Raw genomic sequence first — 17,663 nt, 5'->3', positions numbered from 1 at the left:
TCAAAAAAAAAAAAAAAAAAGTGTACATCCTTGCTCCTTGACCTTTGGCTTGGATTTGTGATTTCCTTGCACTAATGCAATGTGGATAAAACAGACAGAGTGCCAGGGTCAAGTCTAGGGCTTAAGGGATCTCACAGTTACCACTTGCCTTCTTGCACCTTTGCAATTACAATGAGAACTTGTGCTTGGTAGCTGCTTACCAGGATGTCACATTAAATGGAGCCAGAAAAGCCCTCTGGGTCTGAAAGGAGAGGCCTGCCCTGCCCCGCAAACCCATGAGCAAAATAAATGCTGTCGTAGACATGATACAGCAAAAGGAAAAATCACTTTTCCCACATAGGAAAGAATTCATTCAAATTACAATGCCCTTAAAGAGAGAAGGTAACGAAAAAACCTTTACTATGTTCCATGGATTTCCACTGATTTTCTATAGAATCGTTCTATATGAAGTTTAAAAAGCCAGAAAAACTTAGAAAGCTATGGAAGATGTTTTAGTTTGCTGTAAGACTTTTTTCTTTTTTTAACAAATGAGCTTTAATTGCATTTATCTTTAATCCAAAACAATAAATTAAAATTTTGAAAGTTCTACTGTGTAGACCACAATAAAGTTAGCACTCAATATTTATAATAACAGAAATAAAGTATTATTTTTGTTAACCATTTATATTCTTAAGCAAATTAAAGCCAAACTTAAATTTTTTTTGGACATTGACAGGATTTTGATGCCAACCATTTCTGTCTTTTTTTTTTTTTTAACCTTAAAGAAGACACATATTTTATCTATTACCTGAAAACTCTGGTTTTCTAACCCAATGAGTATGGATACTGAACTCCTAGTCTTATTTTTCTCAGATCTCAGTTATTTTTCCATCCTGATATCTTTACTTTTCCCTTAGTCTCACATCCTTCCTAGAAACCTAGCTAATGTTTACCTGGACGCATAGAACATGAACAGACTCTCCCTTTTTCTATGTGTTTCCATCTAGCAGTTTAATGGTGCTACTTTTATGACTATCCCCACACTCCTTTCTTGCTGTTTGGTAACTGTTTACCAAATATGTTGAATTACTAAAATAATAGATAGCAAGTCACTATTACATATATAATTTCATTCACAGTAGATTACATTAATGGTAGCAATATTTCAATATTTCGCCTGCTTTCTAGAGATATTAGCACCTATCTTTGCAGATCCTGTCACAAGGACAGTCTGTTCATCCCCTCCAGACTTAGGGTTCTAAACACACATATGAACAAAACCATCTGTGTATACATATATCCATAAGTCATAAATGTGGGTATCTTTTATTTTTTTATTTTTTTTTTGTGGGTATCTTTTAATGTCATTTTCACTTCGTTAGGTTTTTGTTTCCTTTTTTTTTTTTTTTTGGCTATATAGACTGTAATCTCCACTTTTCTGCAATGGTTTTAATGGGTTGTCACTTGTTTTTCTTTACTTTATAAGCACTTATTTAAAAATTCTCAAATTTGCTTAAACTTCTATTTATGTTATTTTCAAGGTTAAAAGTAGTAACAAATCATTAAACGTGTTAGCTGTAAATGTTCTCTTATTGTTTTGTCTGTTAATAGTTAAAAATAATTTAAGCTACTTCAGATGCTTTGTTTTTTGTGTTAAATAGAACTAATGCCATTTCTGATTACTTTATAAATATTATTAAAATGATAAAAAAGACAACTTTATTTTTGGATATTAATTATACAGAATCAGATTAACTATAATTCTCATGATACATTTGGGCCCTGTTTGTCTATTTAATTTTTTATTCACTATAACAAACTGACAGTATCTAGTTGTCATGTGTCACATTGAGAGATATATGTGCTATGCAGAAATTATTACATACACATGTATATGTGTACCTGCAGTTACAAAAAAATCTCAACTCTGCTTCTAACTCAACATCATCCTGAATCCTTTGATTATCATTCCCTAGATTTATGCTTTAAATAGTTCGCTCTCTTCACTACGTATTCCTAAATGTTATGACTGTGTGTTTTAGGACTTTTATTTTTTAACTTTATAAAACTGGTATTATCTTTGGAACTTTAATTTTCACTTAAGTGAATATTGTTAGGATTCACCATTTTTTCCTCTGGGTGTGGTTCAGTCCTTCTGAGTACTGTGTGATAGATCATTCTCTGACTTTACTAATGTTTGTTTGTGCCCTGTCCTGCTAATGAACATTCAGATTGTTATCAGCCCCAATAACATAGGATCATTCATAAAAAGAACCTCCTACATTACCTTACATTGTAGAGTATGAGGAATTCTCTTGGGTATATTGGAGCAAATTGGTTGAGTCATAAGTGAGGTTTCAAGCTCACTAGAGAAGTCAAACATTTTTATTATTTTATTTTATTTTATTTTATTTTATTTTATTTTATTTTATTTTTCTTTTAAAAAATTATTTATTCATTTGAAAGAGACAGAGTGAATGAGAAAGGGCACAAGCAAGGGGAAGGGTCAGAAGAAAAGGGAGAAGCAGACTCCTCATTGAGCAGGGTGTCAGACAGAGGGCTTGATCCCAGGACCCTGGGATCCTGACCTGAGTTGAAGGCAGATGCTAATGCACTGAGCAACCCAGGTGCCCGGAGAAGTAAATGTCAGTACCAGTTATCCTAACATTAGCAATTACAAGAGATTATATTGATGTATATTCTCTCTAATATCTGGTATTGTCAAAAAGTTATTCAATAAAATTGATCTAAAATAGTATATAATTTGATTTAACTTAATTTTCTGATCATTGCTAGGTTAGTAATCTCTTACGTGTTTATTGCTCTAATGTGTTTTCTTCTCAGCAAAATGTCTGTTCAGTTCTAGTGCCTACTTCACCTCCTTATTGGATGCTTTTATATGTCTCATTTGTTGCAGAGATTTTTACTGTATGAATCACTGTAGATTTTCAGAAACTGTGGGTTTCTTATTGCTTCTGATAATGGACACTGACATCATGTACTGAGTCCTCAAGACTTGGAGAATAGCAAAGTGCTGAGTTCTGGTGGTCACATCAGAGCTCACAACTCAATTTTAGAGAAAAAGCCTATTGTGAAATCACCTCACTATAAAAGATTTTGAAATAGGCATTTTGTCCTGAGGTCTTTGGAGGCTTTGAAATCCATTTGAAAAAAATTGAGTCAAATATCAAAGCAAAACCCAAAATTCATTGTATTCATAAGTTAGAGAAATTATTTTCCTTTTAAAATTTATTATCTAACATGCAAATATGTTGCCATTATTTTATTTTTGAGGTAGTTAGTAATTGACATATTTTGAATTCATTTACCTCTTCTTATACTCTAATTTTTATATGTAAAACAACCCATAAAGGAGAAACATAAAGTTATATTAAAAAAAATATTGGTGAGATTAAAGACAAAACAGGGACGCCTGGGTGGCTCAGTGGTTTGGCTCAGGGCATAATTGAGTCCCATATCAGGCTCTTTGCATGGAACCTGCTTCTCTCTCTGCCTATGTCTCTGCCTCTCTCTCTCTGTGTCTCATGAATAAATAAAATCTTTAAAAAAATAAAGACAAAACAAATGATAACTTTTTAAATTACAAAAAAAAGCAAAACTGTGAGATGAAATGATGGATGAATAAAAATTTTAAGAGGATATAACAGCTGACTTACAGCCAGTTTCAGTTATTAGAAGTAAGAAATATACTACCACAATCTAGAAAATATGATCAACAGAAATAAGGTACTATAAAATATGAAAGTTACATATTTTACATGTAAAAAAACAAACAAAATGTGTTTAAATGTAGCTTCTCAATAGAGTCGGATAGAATTCAGCTTAAAAGGCATAACAAAATGTAAAGTACTACCACTTTAGGAGACAATTTTAACATAGTATACAGAGAAAACATACAATCGTGTGTAAGCTGAATTTAAATGAAATTCTCTGAGATGAATTTTTCTTTATAACCAGTGAACTAACAGCATGTGAAGCCCTGATGTCAACACAAATCATCCTATACCTTCATATTTATAGTACATTTGATTTGAAGTATCATTCTATGTTCCATGCCACATCTGATCTCTCTGAGGGAAACTTGCTGTAAGGCTTACATGTCTCTTGGCCCTGATTTGTTATTTTATTATAAGTCCTATTGGTGGATCATCTCACTATATGCTTGTATTTTTTCCCCTCATTTCCTTCTCACTTTTTTGTCTTATATGTCTTATATTGGATACTGGAGTTCCTTCCTACTCTGACGGAATGGTGCCAAAAGATATTAGAAATTTATTGAAAGGTTTACACCACTGAATTGGAATGAATGAGTGATACCAATCATAAATGAATACCTAAAATAGTCCAGAGTGAATCTTGATTGCCCATCTGCTACCTGCCACCAAGGATTTTTCAATAGTCTTATTCCATTTCATTCATGTTCCAGCTTCTCAGCATGTTGGTTAGTCTATTATGTTTTTAATTTGCCATGCATAGCCTTTACTAAAGTTCTTTCCAGAGAAGATATAGATGACGATATCTTTACTTTAGAGTGTACTTATAATAATATAAAAATAATACCATCAAAGTTTTCATTTACATTTATCTAATTTTCTCTTAAAACAACACCAACATTAGCAGCTTTGCAGTTCTTTTTTTTTTTTTTTAAATAGAGCTTTTGTAGAAGGTATAGTTTTAATTCCTATTTCAATATATTTCCATTTTTTTATAGAGGATCCTACCATTCTTTTTAAAAAAGTATAAAGAAAGAGAGTAAAAATCATAATTAAACTTAATTTCATTGATGCAAAAATAAAAGGTAAAATAAGTTATAATATCCTTACAATGTTCCCTTTAGTATTCACATAAAGGTGACATAAAATGACTTAAAATAATTGAATAATAAAGGCATTACAAGAATTTGTATGGCTCTTTTATTAAATTGATTCTCATTTAATTTTGTCGTGTGAAAATTAGGCACTACCTAGAATTGTGTTTCTGAGCTAAGGCTGGGCTTTCTGGACAATGATTTTAAAAGCAGATTATTTCATCAAGAAGAAAAGCTTCTGCACAACAAAGGAAACAAGCAACAAAGCTAAAAGGCAACCTATGGAAAGGAGAAGATGTTTGCAAAGGACATTTCTGATAATGGGTCAATATCCAAAATCTACAAAGAATTTATCAACCTCGACACCCAAAAGACAAATAACTCAGTAAAGAAATGGGCAGAAGATATGAATAGACACTTTTCCAAAAAAGACATCCAGGTGGCTAACAGACACATGGAAAGATGCTCAACATCATCACTCATTATCAGGGAAATACAAATCAAAACCACAATGAAATACCAATCTCACACCTGTCAGGATGACTAAAATTAGCAACACAAGAAGCCACAAGTGTTGGTTATGATGCAGGGAAATAGGAATCCTCTTGCACTGTTGGTGGGAATGCAAACTGGAGAACAGTATGGAGGTTCCTCAAAATGTTAAAAAGTTAATTATCCTAGTATCTAGCAATTGCACTACTAGGTATTTACCCAAAGAAAATGAAAATTTTCTTTCAGAAAATTTTAGAATCCAGGGGTTATATACACCCTGATGATGATAGTAGCATTATCAACAATAGCCAAACTATAGAGAGAGCCCAAATGTCCATTGACTGATAAATAGATGAAGAAGAGGTAGTATAAAATACAATGGAATATTACTTAGCCGTCAAAAAGAATGAAATCTTGTTATTTGCAATGACATGGATAGAGCTAGAGTGTATTACGCTAAGTGAAATAAGTCAGTCAAAGAAAGACAAATACCGTATGATCTCACTCATATGTGGGATTTACGAAATAAAATAGATGAACATATGGGAAGGGGGAAAGAAAAAAAGAAGAGAGGGAAACAGGTCAAAAGAGATTCTTTTCTCTGTTTTTTTTTTTTTTAAGATTTTATTTATTTACTAATGAGAGACACAGAGAGAGAGGCAGGCAGAGACATAGGCAGAGGGAGAAGCAGGCTCCATGCAGGGAGCCTGATATGGGACTCGATCCCGGGTCCCCATCATGCCCTGGGCTAAAGGCAGATGCTCAACTGCTGAGCCACCCAGGCGTCCCTCAAAAGAGATTCTTAACAGTAGAGAACAAACTGAGAGTTGATAGAGGGAGGTGAGTGGGGATGGGTTAGATGGGTGACTATTCTAAGGAGGGCAGTTGTTATGATGAGCACTGTGTGTTTTATGTACTGAATAATCACCGAATTCTACTCCAGAAACCAGTATTGCCCTGTATGTTAACTCCCTAAAATTTTAATTAAAAAAATAAAATAAAAGCTGATTTCTGGATCTGATACCCAAAAACTTGCATCTACTGTAGTGTCTTAGTTGTGATCTGAGTATTAGTATATCTTTACCAATACCTGTGGCTACATCTATCTATCAATGAATAGATCAATATTCCACCAAGGTGGATATTTTTTAAGCTCCCAGTGAATTATGGTTTTAATGTTGTTTTCAGTCACACATCTAACATAATTTTTCTAGTTTTTCCCTTTCTCTGGAGACAAATTACCTGCGGTTATCCAATACCAGCATCCTTGTTTATTCTAGAGCTTGGACATTGCTCCTGGATAACTCTCCGTCTCTCTAATTCTAATTCTAATCACTAAGACTATTACCACTACTACTAATGGCAACAGCAGTAATAATTTCTGGCTGGCATTGTATTCAACTTCTATAATAATTTTCTAAAACTTTAGTGTTTCAATTACTATTTTATTTTATTTTAAAGATTTTATTTATGTATTCATGAGAGATACACAGAGAGAGAGAAGGGCAGAGACACAGGCAGAGGGAGAAGCAGGCTCCATGCAGGGAGCCCGATGTGAGACTGGATCCCAGGTCTCCAGGATCACACCCTGGGCTGCAGGTGGCGCTAAATCGCTGAGCCCCCCCGGGCTGCCCTCAATTACTATTTTATATCTAAGAGTCTTCAATTAATACATTATTATCTCTAGACTGAAAATAAGGGTTGCAGAACTGTCTTCGATAATTTCTCTCAATATATATTTTCTTTCAATGTATCTTTTTACTATGTTATTCTATGTTTCTGAAAAAAAGATCCTCTGCTACAATCAAATATAAACAACTCTATTACATTTTATTATTCTTTCTATTATTCTTTCTATATTGAAGATTTTGCTGATGCTGTTTAGCCCCATGTTTGCCTTCTCTTCCCCTAAATAGACATATTTTATGAGTACGTACTAGAATGGACACCAAAATCTAAAAATGCTTAAACAGCTATGAATCTGACCCATTTCCATAGAACCCAAAAATTCATAGGATTCAGCAACTGAAGAGTTAATACCCCACATTGCAGGAAACTTCAGGGACCAGATTCCACAGCCATTCTATATGCCATTCCAGGGCCTGTGATTGACTGCTTCCTCTGTGTTTTACCCTGGACGACAGGTGATATTGTTGCTAGAATCCAAAGTAGGATGGTTTGAAGTGGATACTATGGGGGACCATTTTGGCATTTGCTAGCTATCCCCCTGCCATCAGAATGTGATGACTCTGATCATCGAATTTTCCCCAGGCAAGAGTGTGCTCTGGATAAGAAGAGGAGTTGGCACAGTTGGTGTTGGCACAGGTACTTTGAATGGTGGTGCTACCCGCCTGCAGGCAAATGGCTGTGTATACAAGTACCTTGTTTCATATTTTGACTATAACTTCCGTCCCCTTTCCACAACTAATTCAAACCAGTGGTGATGGTCTGACAATGTTGAGACATAATTCTTGTGCTTGGGTATGTTTTGCAAACCAAAAAGTACTTACTGCCCTTTGTTCTGGATTACCTTCTGAAGGACATTTGGTAAGAAACATTCTTTGAATATAGAAATACAGTTTCCTTCTGAAGCCAAGAGCAAAGTATGCTAACTGCTTTTATCAAGGATTCAACTTTCCTTATTTCTGGATTACTCCTATACACAATGAACCCTTACATGTGTAGTTGTTGTTTAGCTCTCTTTCTTTATTCTCCAAGAATTGAAGTTCAGAGGATCAGCATCAAAAATGATGATTTTTCTGTCTACTGCTATTTCTGTGAGTCAAATACTCATGTCTCTTATCCAGGAATCTCACATACTCTACTAGCATTCATGAAACTATGTTAGGTTAATATGTTAGCTTGAAAGTTGGATAAAATTTCTTTATTAGGAAGCTGACAAAATGCATCTTGATTCAGTTTCCCACTTGAAGCCCCAAATAATAGAGTTCTTGTTGGCTTACATTTCTACCATTGATGCAGATTGTTGTTGCCTCTTCTTAATCCCAATACATTTACTAACGACTCCTTACTGTTTCAATATATGCTTGTCTTGGCCCCCTAATGAAATTATGAACAGCTGAATGACAAGAGATTAATATTCTACTTTCTAACCCAGTTTTAAATGATACTCCATGAAAACTTGGAACAAAAATACTCATGTTTCCAAGTGAGTTTCTATCTATCTCAATAATGCATACAAAATACATGCTCTAGAGTTAGCTTGAGGGCCCTTAACTAACCAACTACTTCTAACCTATAAATGAGATTGGAGAAACTATAGATTTTTAAAGTGAGAAATATGAGAGGCTGTGAGTTCCTAGATCCTAAAGAGAGGGGCCATTCAGAAAACTTCACATGTGTAATTCAGAATTTGGGGAAAACATATTTCCTGTGGTTGAAAAACATGATGATGGGGCATCCTGGGTGGCTCAGTGGTTTAGCGCCACCTTCGGCCCAGGGCCTGACCCTGGAGACCCAGGATCAAGTCCCACATCAGGGTCCCTGCATGGAGCCTGCTTCTCCCTCTGCCTGTGTCTTTGCCCACCCCCCCCCCCCCGTGTGTGTCTCTCATTAATAAATAAATAAAGTTTTAAAAAAAAAGGAAAGAAAAACATGATGATGGAAAGACTGTAATTTTCTTCCTAACTTTGAATAAAGAGAATTTGAGGCTTTAGTGGTGACTTTCACTAAACAATTTATCAATACAAAAGATGAAAATTTCCATGTGAAGGTAAGCAGAGTAAAACTGAGTCTGGGGGTCACTATCATAAACTGACAATTAACTCCTCCAGAGATGTTTTGCCCATGTTTTTATACACAGTGAAAATATTCTTCAGGAATAAAGGGGAAAGGAGAAAAAATCAGTGGGAAATATCAGAAAGGGAGACAGAACATGAAAGACTCCTAACTCTGGGAAACGAACTAGGAGTGATGGAAGGGGAGGTGGGCGGGGGTGGAGGTGACTGGGTGACGGACACTGAGGGGGGCACTTGATGGGATGAGCACTGGGTGTTATTCTATATATTGGCCAATTGAAGACCGATAAAAAATAAATTTATAAAAAATATTCTTCATATATAAGGTACTTGTTGGTTATTAAATTTAAGCTGAGAGAATTTAGTATCAGCAGAACACTAAAGGAAGTTTTTCAGGCTAGAGAAATTAGACCAAATGGAAACATGGATTGAAGAATAGCAGGAACCACGAATATTTAGGTAATTAGAAAGTACTAGTTTTTTACTTTTTAAAAACTTCTTAACAAACACAAAGCTGTTTATAGGAAATACAATATCATTGGTGGGATTTATAACACACATAGAAGTAATATATATGACAGTAAGAGCAAATGAGACTGTATGAAGGAAATGGAATTATACTCTCAAGATTCTTAAATTGTGAAGTGTGAAGTAAAGTAAATGAAGTGGTACAATATTAATTCTAAATAGACTGTGACAAATAAGGGTATATATCATAAAGTGTAAAGCGTCAGTTAAAATAATGAAAGAGTTATAGCTAAAGAGTCAGCAAAGGAGATGAAGTACTTTACAATATTAATAAAATCAGTATTACACATGTTATTTTTAAACTGTTTCTGATATATTTTTAAACCTATTTTAAAATTAGCAACTGAGCTTCAGAAATATTTATATGACATCCTCAGATGAGTACAGGTGGTAAAATATAGAGGTTAGAGGCAGGAACCCAGACACTCTGACTCCCAATCTCATTTTCATTCAAAATCATCATACTGTTTATGAAATATCCCAATTTATGGAGGGGGGATATGGAAGGAAAATTCAAATTTTTCATTAATGTGCTCTTTACAAATAGGTAGTATTTAATAGCCAATTAAAAATGGCAGAAGGAAGGAGCCAATATTGATTTATATTTATTTTGTACTTACTTTGTGAGAAGTATTGTGACAATATGATTGAATTTAAATAATACCCTTTCTGGACAAATCATCTATATTATGTCAATCCCTCAGATACTTTATGTTAAAAATATGTATGCATTTCAGAAACTAAATGAAACATTCTAAATATTCAAATTTTGCTTTTCCCATCTCTTTAAGAAAGGGAATTTTTGTTGAGTTCTATTTGCATTTTCATATCTTAAGGTACTTTTAATGGGGAATAACAGCACCTGGAGGGATCATTTTATAAACTGGTGTGTGTGTGTGTGTGTTTAAACCAAGGGATTTTATTCATAGACATTGTTAAAAATCAACTCAAATTATGATATGACTTAAAGATTTATAGAATCATGAAAAGAATTGTGCCAGTATACACCTTTTGGAGGGAAATGCTATAAAATCTTGATTGTCCATGAACTGATATCCTCAGAAGTCTTTAGTTTAATAATTTAAAACATTGCACCGAGTAATACTATTACAATAGAGAAAATAAAACAAAAATATGCTTTAGTAGTTTGTTATAGTTATTTATAAACACATGTATGAATATTTATAGATGTATGGTTGACCCTAGAACAAGATAGATTTGAACTGTGCAGGTTCACTTATATATGGATTTAAAAAAATAAATACAGTACAAAACTATAAATGCACTGTCTTTTTCTTTTCTCTTCTTTTTTAAGTAGGCTCCACACTCAGCATGGATCCAGACCTTCATGGGCCTGAACTCATGATCCTCAGATCAGGACCCCTGAGATCAAGACCTGAGCTGAGATCAAGTGTCAGACGCTCAACCAACTGAGCCATCCAGGTACCCCTCTTTCTTTTATTTCTTAATAGCATTTTCTTACTTCTAGCTTACATTGCTATGAGACTATAGAATATAATACATATAATATACAGAATATGTGTTAATTAACTATGTTAGCATTAAAGCTTCTGGTCAATAGTAGGCTATTAGTAGTTAAGTTTTCAGGGAGCCAAAAGTTATACACAGATTTTTAACTTCATAAGAAGCTGATGCCCCTAAACCCCACATTATTCAAGGGTCTATTGTATATGATCCAAATGGAAATGTATTTTTACTATTTAAGGTTAAACCACTTAACAATTTTATTGCCTTCTTTTGTGTTTAACAGTGCAATATAAATGTTTTCTTAGATTGTTAAGTATTTTAAAACAACAAACAACAATAATAATAGCATGAATATCCTTTGTATTGAAGTAGTTCAGGAGAGGTCCCCCAGAATGTGCCACTTGGGCACATGGATTATTTAGAGCTAAAGGCACTTGAGACCTTGTGAGCTGAAGAGAAACTTTGGTTCTCCCTTAACCACACAGAAGATTCTAAATTGGGAGTCTTTCCCAGAATAAGTATCATGAACAGAGATAAATTTATCTGAGTGACCCATCTGTACAGAGGGCAAACATCTAATTACCAAATATCTGCCCTTCTTATGGTCCTGTGAAATGCATTCCTTTCCTCTGTAATCCTGGACCTATACCTAGCTTTCTTAATTCAGAATGATACAAATACCTCATTTTGCCTATCTTTGGAATTTCCATGTCTATGTTATGTGGATTCCCTGGAAATACCCCTATTAAATTTGATTTTCTTCTGTTAATCTGTTTTATGTCAATTTGATTCTTAGTCCAGCTAAAAGGACTGTTGAGGGAACAGTGATTCTTGCTCCCCAACAGTATCAATGTATTATATTTCTTTATTCTCTTTTCCTTTGATATTTAGGGTCCTATTTATATATTCTTGGAGAAAAGTCATTTCATTCTTACAGTTATTTGTATAAATTCCTGTATGTACATTAGCTAGTTCAAAATATTATTAGATAACATATCATTTAATTAAGATTTGCATGTGCTATATGCCTTTTCAATATTCTAGTGATGGTTTTTATTGTGTTTATGTCTTCATATATTATATATTTTGGTTTTCCTTACTACATGAATATTTTTGCCTTAGGTAATATATGCACTCTTCAATATTATATTTAGTGTGTGTTCTTGCCCTAAAAAGCACATGTTTTTCATGGAAGACTTGAAGAATTTCACCAATTTTTATGTTTGTCTATGAGAGAATTTAACTGAAATAATGGATACTGATATTGGGTAAGGATATGAGGGGGTCATTTGAAGGAAGAACTGTAGCAAGTGGCATTTTAAATAATAGAAAAGCTCCATGTGGTTTGTTCAGGAACATTTTGGACTTTGTTTTAAAATATGTTATTTTTAACTTCCAGAAATTATTCTGAGAGCTTTTCCACTTGAAATAAAACCTCATGCCAGAAATGACTTAAAAATAAGAACTTATGTTTGGTCAGAAGGCAGTCTTAATTTTATTTAAGAAGAAAATATTTTGGATGTGTGTATAACTATAGTCCAAAGGGGAGCAGAATTTGCTATACCAAAATATATCTCTGGCGTGAGGATTATTTTAGGCTGATTATTTTTAAGAAACAGCAGATAGGAAAAGCTCTGCAAAGTGAATAGAAGTTATCCTTTTATAAATGATATTTGCATTTTGTAAGGAAAACACCTTTGGAAAGATGTCTCCTTCACTGTGCACTTATCAATAGAGAAGGCAAGGTCGTAAATGTGCATAACAACCTTACCCTGTTTCCTGTGCTTTTCCTAATGGTGTCCCACAGCTGGCTTCCCATCTGTAACCTCTTCTTTTGTCTTTAAGTGGAGATGGCATTTAAGGTGATGGCTTGAGCCTTTTGGGGGAGTTAGTTTTCCAGGATATCTCCCATGTATACAGGAGGTATACATGTTACTAACCTTCTGTTTGCTTTTCTCCTATTAACTGCCTTTTATTTCAGGGAAGTCTCAGTTAAGAACCTAGAAAGGTAGAGAAAAAATTATTTTTCTCCCCTCTCAGTCATAGTTTTCAACTCGCCTAAAGGCCTCCTGTACATCACAAAAAATATCAGCTGTCTATTCCAATATATTGTGGAATGATAGTTTCTATTAAACTGAAATTTGATTGATTTACAGTTGTATAAGAAACATTGTTTTGTAACCATAAGATTTTCAAATACACAGGAATGAGAATCCATAGGCTGGAGGGGGGCAGTGGCAGGGATGGGGGAGCACATTGTTAAAATCATGAGTTTTCCTTCTGTTATGCGTGCAATCTTCCCTAATTGTAAGCAGATTATCTTCCAGGCAACCCTTCAAGTTTTCTCTCATTTTCAAGTTTCAAAGGGAATTGCTAAGTCTTAATTTTATAATATTTGTTAAATGAAGTTATCCATGTAAAAACATTCTTGCCTGCTCCAAGAAACTACCAGACTTTGGAAAAATGGCTGTTCCTTTGCTCTAAAAACATTACATAGAAATTGCTTCAGAATGCACAGAGCTTTTCTGGAATCTATGTGCCATGCAACTCTGGAAATATTTAATATGGGAAGTACATTTAAAAGTAATTGCATATTGATTTTCATCACTACTAATTCCATTCTAATATTTTTTCTTAGCAAACGGGCAGTGAGAAAGCAGTATATGTACAAGAAGTATGCTTTCTTGAAAGATATTTTTCCCGTTTACTTATTTTACCCATAAATACAATTGTGACAGTAAAATTACTCTCTGCTCCCTTGATTTCTTTATTTTCCTATTTTGTCAAGCGTATGTCACACATTCTTCTATTTTTAACATCTTTGTATCTAGTTTTTATGTGATTATCTTGTAAAGACTAGTTGAGTTTTGTTTTTCGACTTACTGAAAATTTATTTTTATTAGCACATTATTTTACTACTCACAGTTTCTATGAATTATAATTGTTCAAATGTATGGGTAAATAACTTAAAGAAACATAATAATGGGATGCCTGGGTGGCTCAGCAGTTGAGCATCTGCCTTTGGCTCAGGGTGTGATCCCTGGGTCCGGGGATCAAGTCCCGCATTGGGCTCCCTGCATGGAGCCTGCTTCTCCCTCTGCCTCTCTCTCTGCCTCTCTCTGTGTTTCTCATGAATAAATAAATAAATTCTTTTAAAAAGGACATGTAATATTTAGTACTCTATACAAAGTACTGGCTTTTTTTTTAACTAGTATATCCCATAATCTATGGTTTCATTCTATAGTACAGAGGCAAAATTTTATAAAATCTGTATGGCTAATACCTAGACAACTATGGTAGGCACTCAATAAACAGGTAGGCACCGACAAACCAACAGTGAATTTACTCTCTCCACCACTACCTGTTATCCTTTTCCAGTATTTCCCTCCCTGAATGCAACACAATATCAAATGCAGAAGTGGGATGTGAGCATGAACAAAAGATCCCAGAAAGGCTGACACAGGAGCAGAGAAGGAAACTTCCAATACTGGGACATAATTCACAAATCAGGTTGTTGCTTTTCCATTCCTCATTCATTATTAAGGGGAGGCACCAGCAGCAGCATTAACCTGAGCCCTCAGAAGTCCCATAGAGTTTAAATCAAAGTCCTCTAATATGTCTGAAGAGTGTATTTCCATATTACAGACCTGAAAATTAAGACTTGGTGAATTTGAGTAGACTAAAATCATAAAAGGGGCTATTGAGGGATTGGGATTTTCAATCTATATCTTCTGTATCTCTATTTTTATCTTCTTGCTTTTTTTTTTTTTTTTTTGGTGTTATTGCATGAGGCAGTTGTTTCTGTTTTTACAGTGTAACTTGAGATTCTATTGTTTTGTATTTTTTTCCAGGGAAGAGTGATATTAATACATCCCTCTTCTCTCTTTATTAAAAGGGAAAAATTGTTTCTCTCATAATAATTGTGTTGGTTGTTATTTGGGGCTAAGACATAAAGTTTGAGCCTCTCTGCCAACTCCATACATGCCTTCTTTTATATTCAGTGGTAGTGACTGTCTTGTTCAAATACTAATTGGCTCCTTAAGAATCTAGGAACATTTTTGGAGTAAATGTACCTAATGGCACAGATATACCAAATCTATTTTTATGAAATATAACATTTTTATAAAAAACTATTCTAGTCATGGGTTGTTTATTTCATAAATACTGAAATAAGTAGTAGAGGTGTTTGCAAATTAAGTCATACCATTGGAAGAATTACTTTCAACACATCATTCCTTAGTGATGCTGTTGTATTTTGAACAAATATCTCTCAAGAAATCCGCTTCTGATTAATATTGCAAACATATGTTTGATTTTTTTAAAGCTTGTGACTAAAATTGAGACATCTACCTTCTTATCTCAAAGCCTTTATTATTGCTATTCCATAGGACTTCAACATTGTTCCGTTGCTTATATTAAAATAAAACAGATGGAGGAATTATTTCACACACTGACTTTATTAAAAGTATTATTTTGTAGATTCTTCCAATTATTCCTGCACTATCAGTAATGATACCCTCTGAATCCTGCCCAGGATCTCAATTATTAGCACCATTTGTTTTACTATCCATACTCTACACATGACTAAGAATATTCAGCATTATGGTTTCAGGTATTATTATAGAGTAATGCTCAAATTTATTGTTCTATTTTCTTGATATACTCAATACAACACAGTATAGTTGACAGAAATTACATTATTGATGCTTTAAAAAATCTGTCTCAACTCAATTCTGATAAGATTGAAAATTTATTCTTGCTTCTGAACATTAGTTTAATATACTTACCATGTCTATGATTTTTGTTAGAAGGAAATAAAAATTGCTCTTTCAACTCTACTATAAAAGGTTTGAGGTCATGCTTGACTTTATTCATCCTTGGAAGAACTATAAACATTCTATATAAAATATTTATGAAGATTTTATTCAAAGCAAGCTGTGAGAAAGCTTAAGACATTTAGAAAATATCCCTCTGATAATCCACTTCTCTTTTTATTTTTAGCACTCTGATTTTGAATTGTGTACCTGCCAAATTATTGACCCCGGGATAAGATACTTAGATCTATGATTTACTACATTTATTTATAAATCACTATATTTGCTTTATCTAGTATACCCAAAATATTGTGATTTTGAATATTCAGTATATGTGTGTGAGTTATGCTCGATGGCCAATCCACCTTTTAGTTTTTCAAACTTATAATGTTTCTAATCCCAGAAGATTTTAAAATATTCTATCTTTACAATTACATATCTGTGCTTCATATTATTCTTCATCTTTCTTGATTCATAAGCCAGTTGGACACAGCTAACCACTCTATTTGGTGAAATATTTTCTTTACCTGGTTCACAGAGAACTAGACTCTCCTACCCCAGGATACGTTCCTACTGGACTCCTTTCTATATCCTTCCCATCTTGCTAACTTTTAATCATTAAAATCTTCCAGGGTATTTTTGATTTTTTGTCTTTCTTTCTTTTTGCCATCTATATCCATTTCCTTGACAATCTCATCTAGTGTCACAAACTTTGAATAATATCTAACTATGGACAATTCCTGAATTATTGCCTCTGACCCAGACCCCACCATGAACTCTCAAAATATCTGGCATGTTCATCTTCCCATCACAGTAAAAGGCAACTCTATCCCTCCAGTCATTTAGGCCAAAAGTATTTGAGTTATTCTTGTCTGCTTTGTTTCCTTCCTACCCCTTATTTAATCTGTCAACAAACTCAGTTGGTCTGCCTTCAGAATATATATAGAATCTAGTCCCTGCCTCCTCTCTACTGGACTGGTATAAACCACAGTCTTCCCTGGGTTTACCATGCTGCAATAATCCCCTGCTTCCCTTGGCATTTCCCTAATCCCTTTCTACTCTCAATATAGCATCCATATGCTCTGAGTTTTAAGTGAAATAAATATGCAGCTCCTCTGCTCAAAGCTCTGCATATGACTTCCCATCTCTTTTTGAGTTAAGCAAAATTTTTACAGCAGTTACCTCCATCCATCCCGGTCTTTCTGGTTTACTCGGTTCTAGCCAAATCAGTCTACTGATTCTTTCTCAAACATATACATCTAGTCACATTTCCAGTGTAAGTTTTTTACATTTTCAGTTTCTTCCAAGAAGAGGAATAGTCTTTCTCCAGATCTGCATGGGAGATATTTCGTCAATACCCCCAATTTCTTCAGTTCTGTATTAAAAAGTCACCTTTCTAGTGAAGCTTCTAACATTTTTCTAGTGAAGCTAGTAGTTTAAATTTGCACCTCTGAAGTCCTATGTGTTGTTCTCATTATGTGTTTTGCCCATTCTCCTCAGTTGGATGTTAAGTTCCTTTGGGACAGTATTTCTAATTGCTTTTGTTCACTGCTGAATCCTAAGTTCCTAGAAGAGAAAATTGGCACACAGTACGCTCTCAATAAACATTTGTTGAATGAATAAATGAATTAACGCCTTTGGACATGTCCTTACACCATAGATGAACTTCATTTTCTACTTCATTTATTTAATTTTTCTTTATGTTCTGGCTACTTCCTACAAAAAGCGTAAATTTTGTTATTTCTGCATTGTTATGTGATTGTTTTCAATATTTGA

The sequence above is a fragment of the Vulpes vulpes genome, chromosome 13, assembly GCF_048418805.1.
Source record: "Vulpes vulpes isolate BD-2025 chromosome 13, VulVul3, whole genome shotgun sequence".
Taxonomy (NCBI): domain Eukaryota; kingdom Metazoa; phylum Chordata; class Mammalia; order Carnivora; family Canidae; genus Vulpes; species Vulpes vulpes.
Note: the sequence above shows the minus strand (reverse complement) of the source record.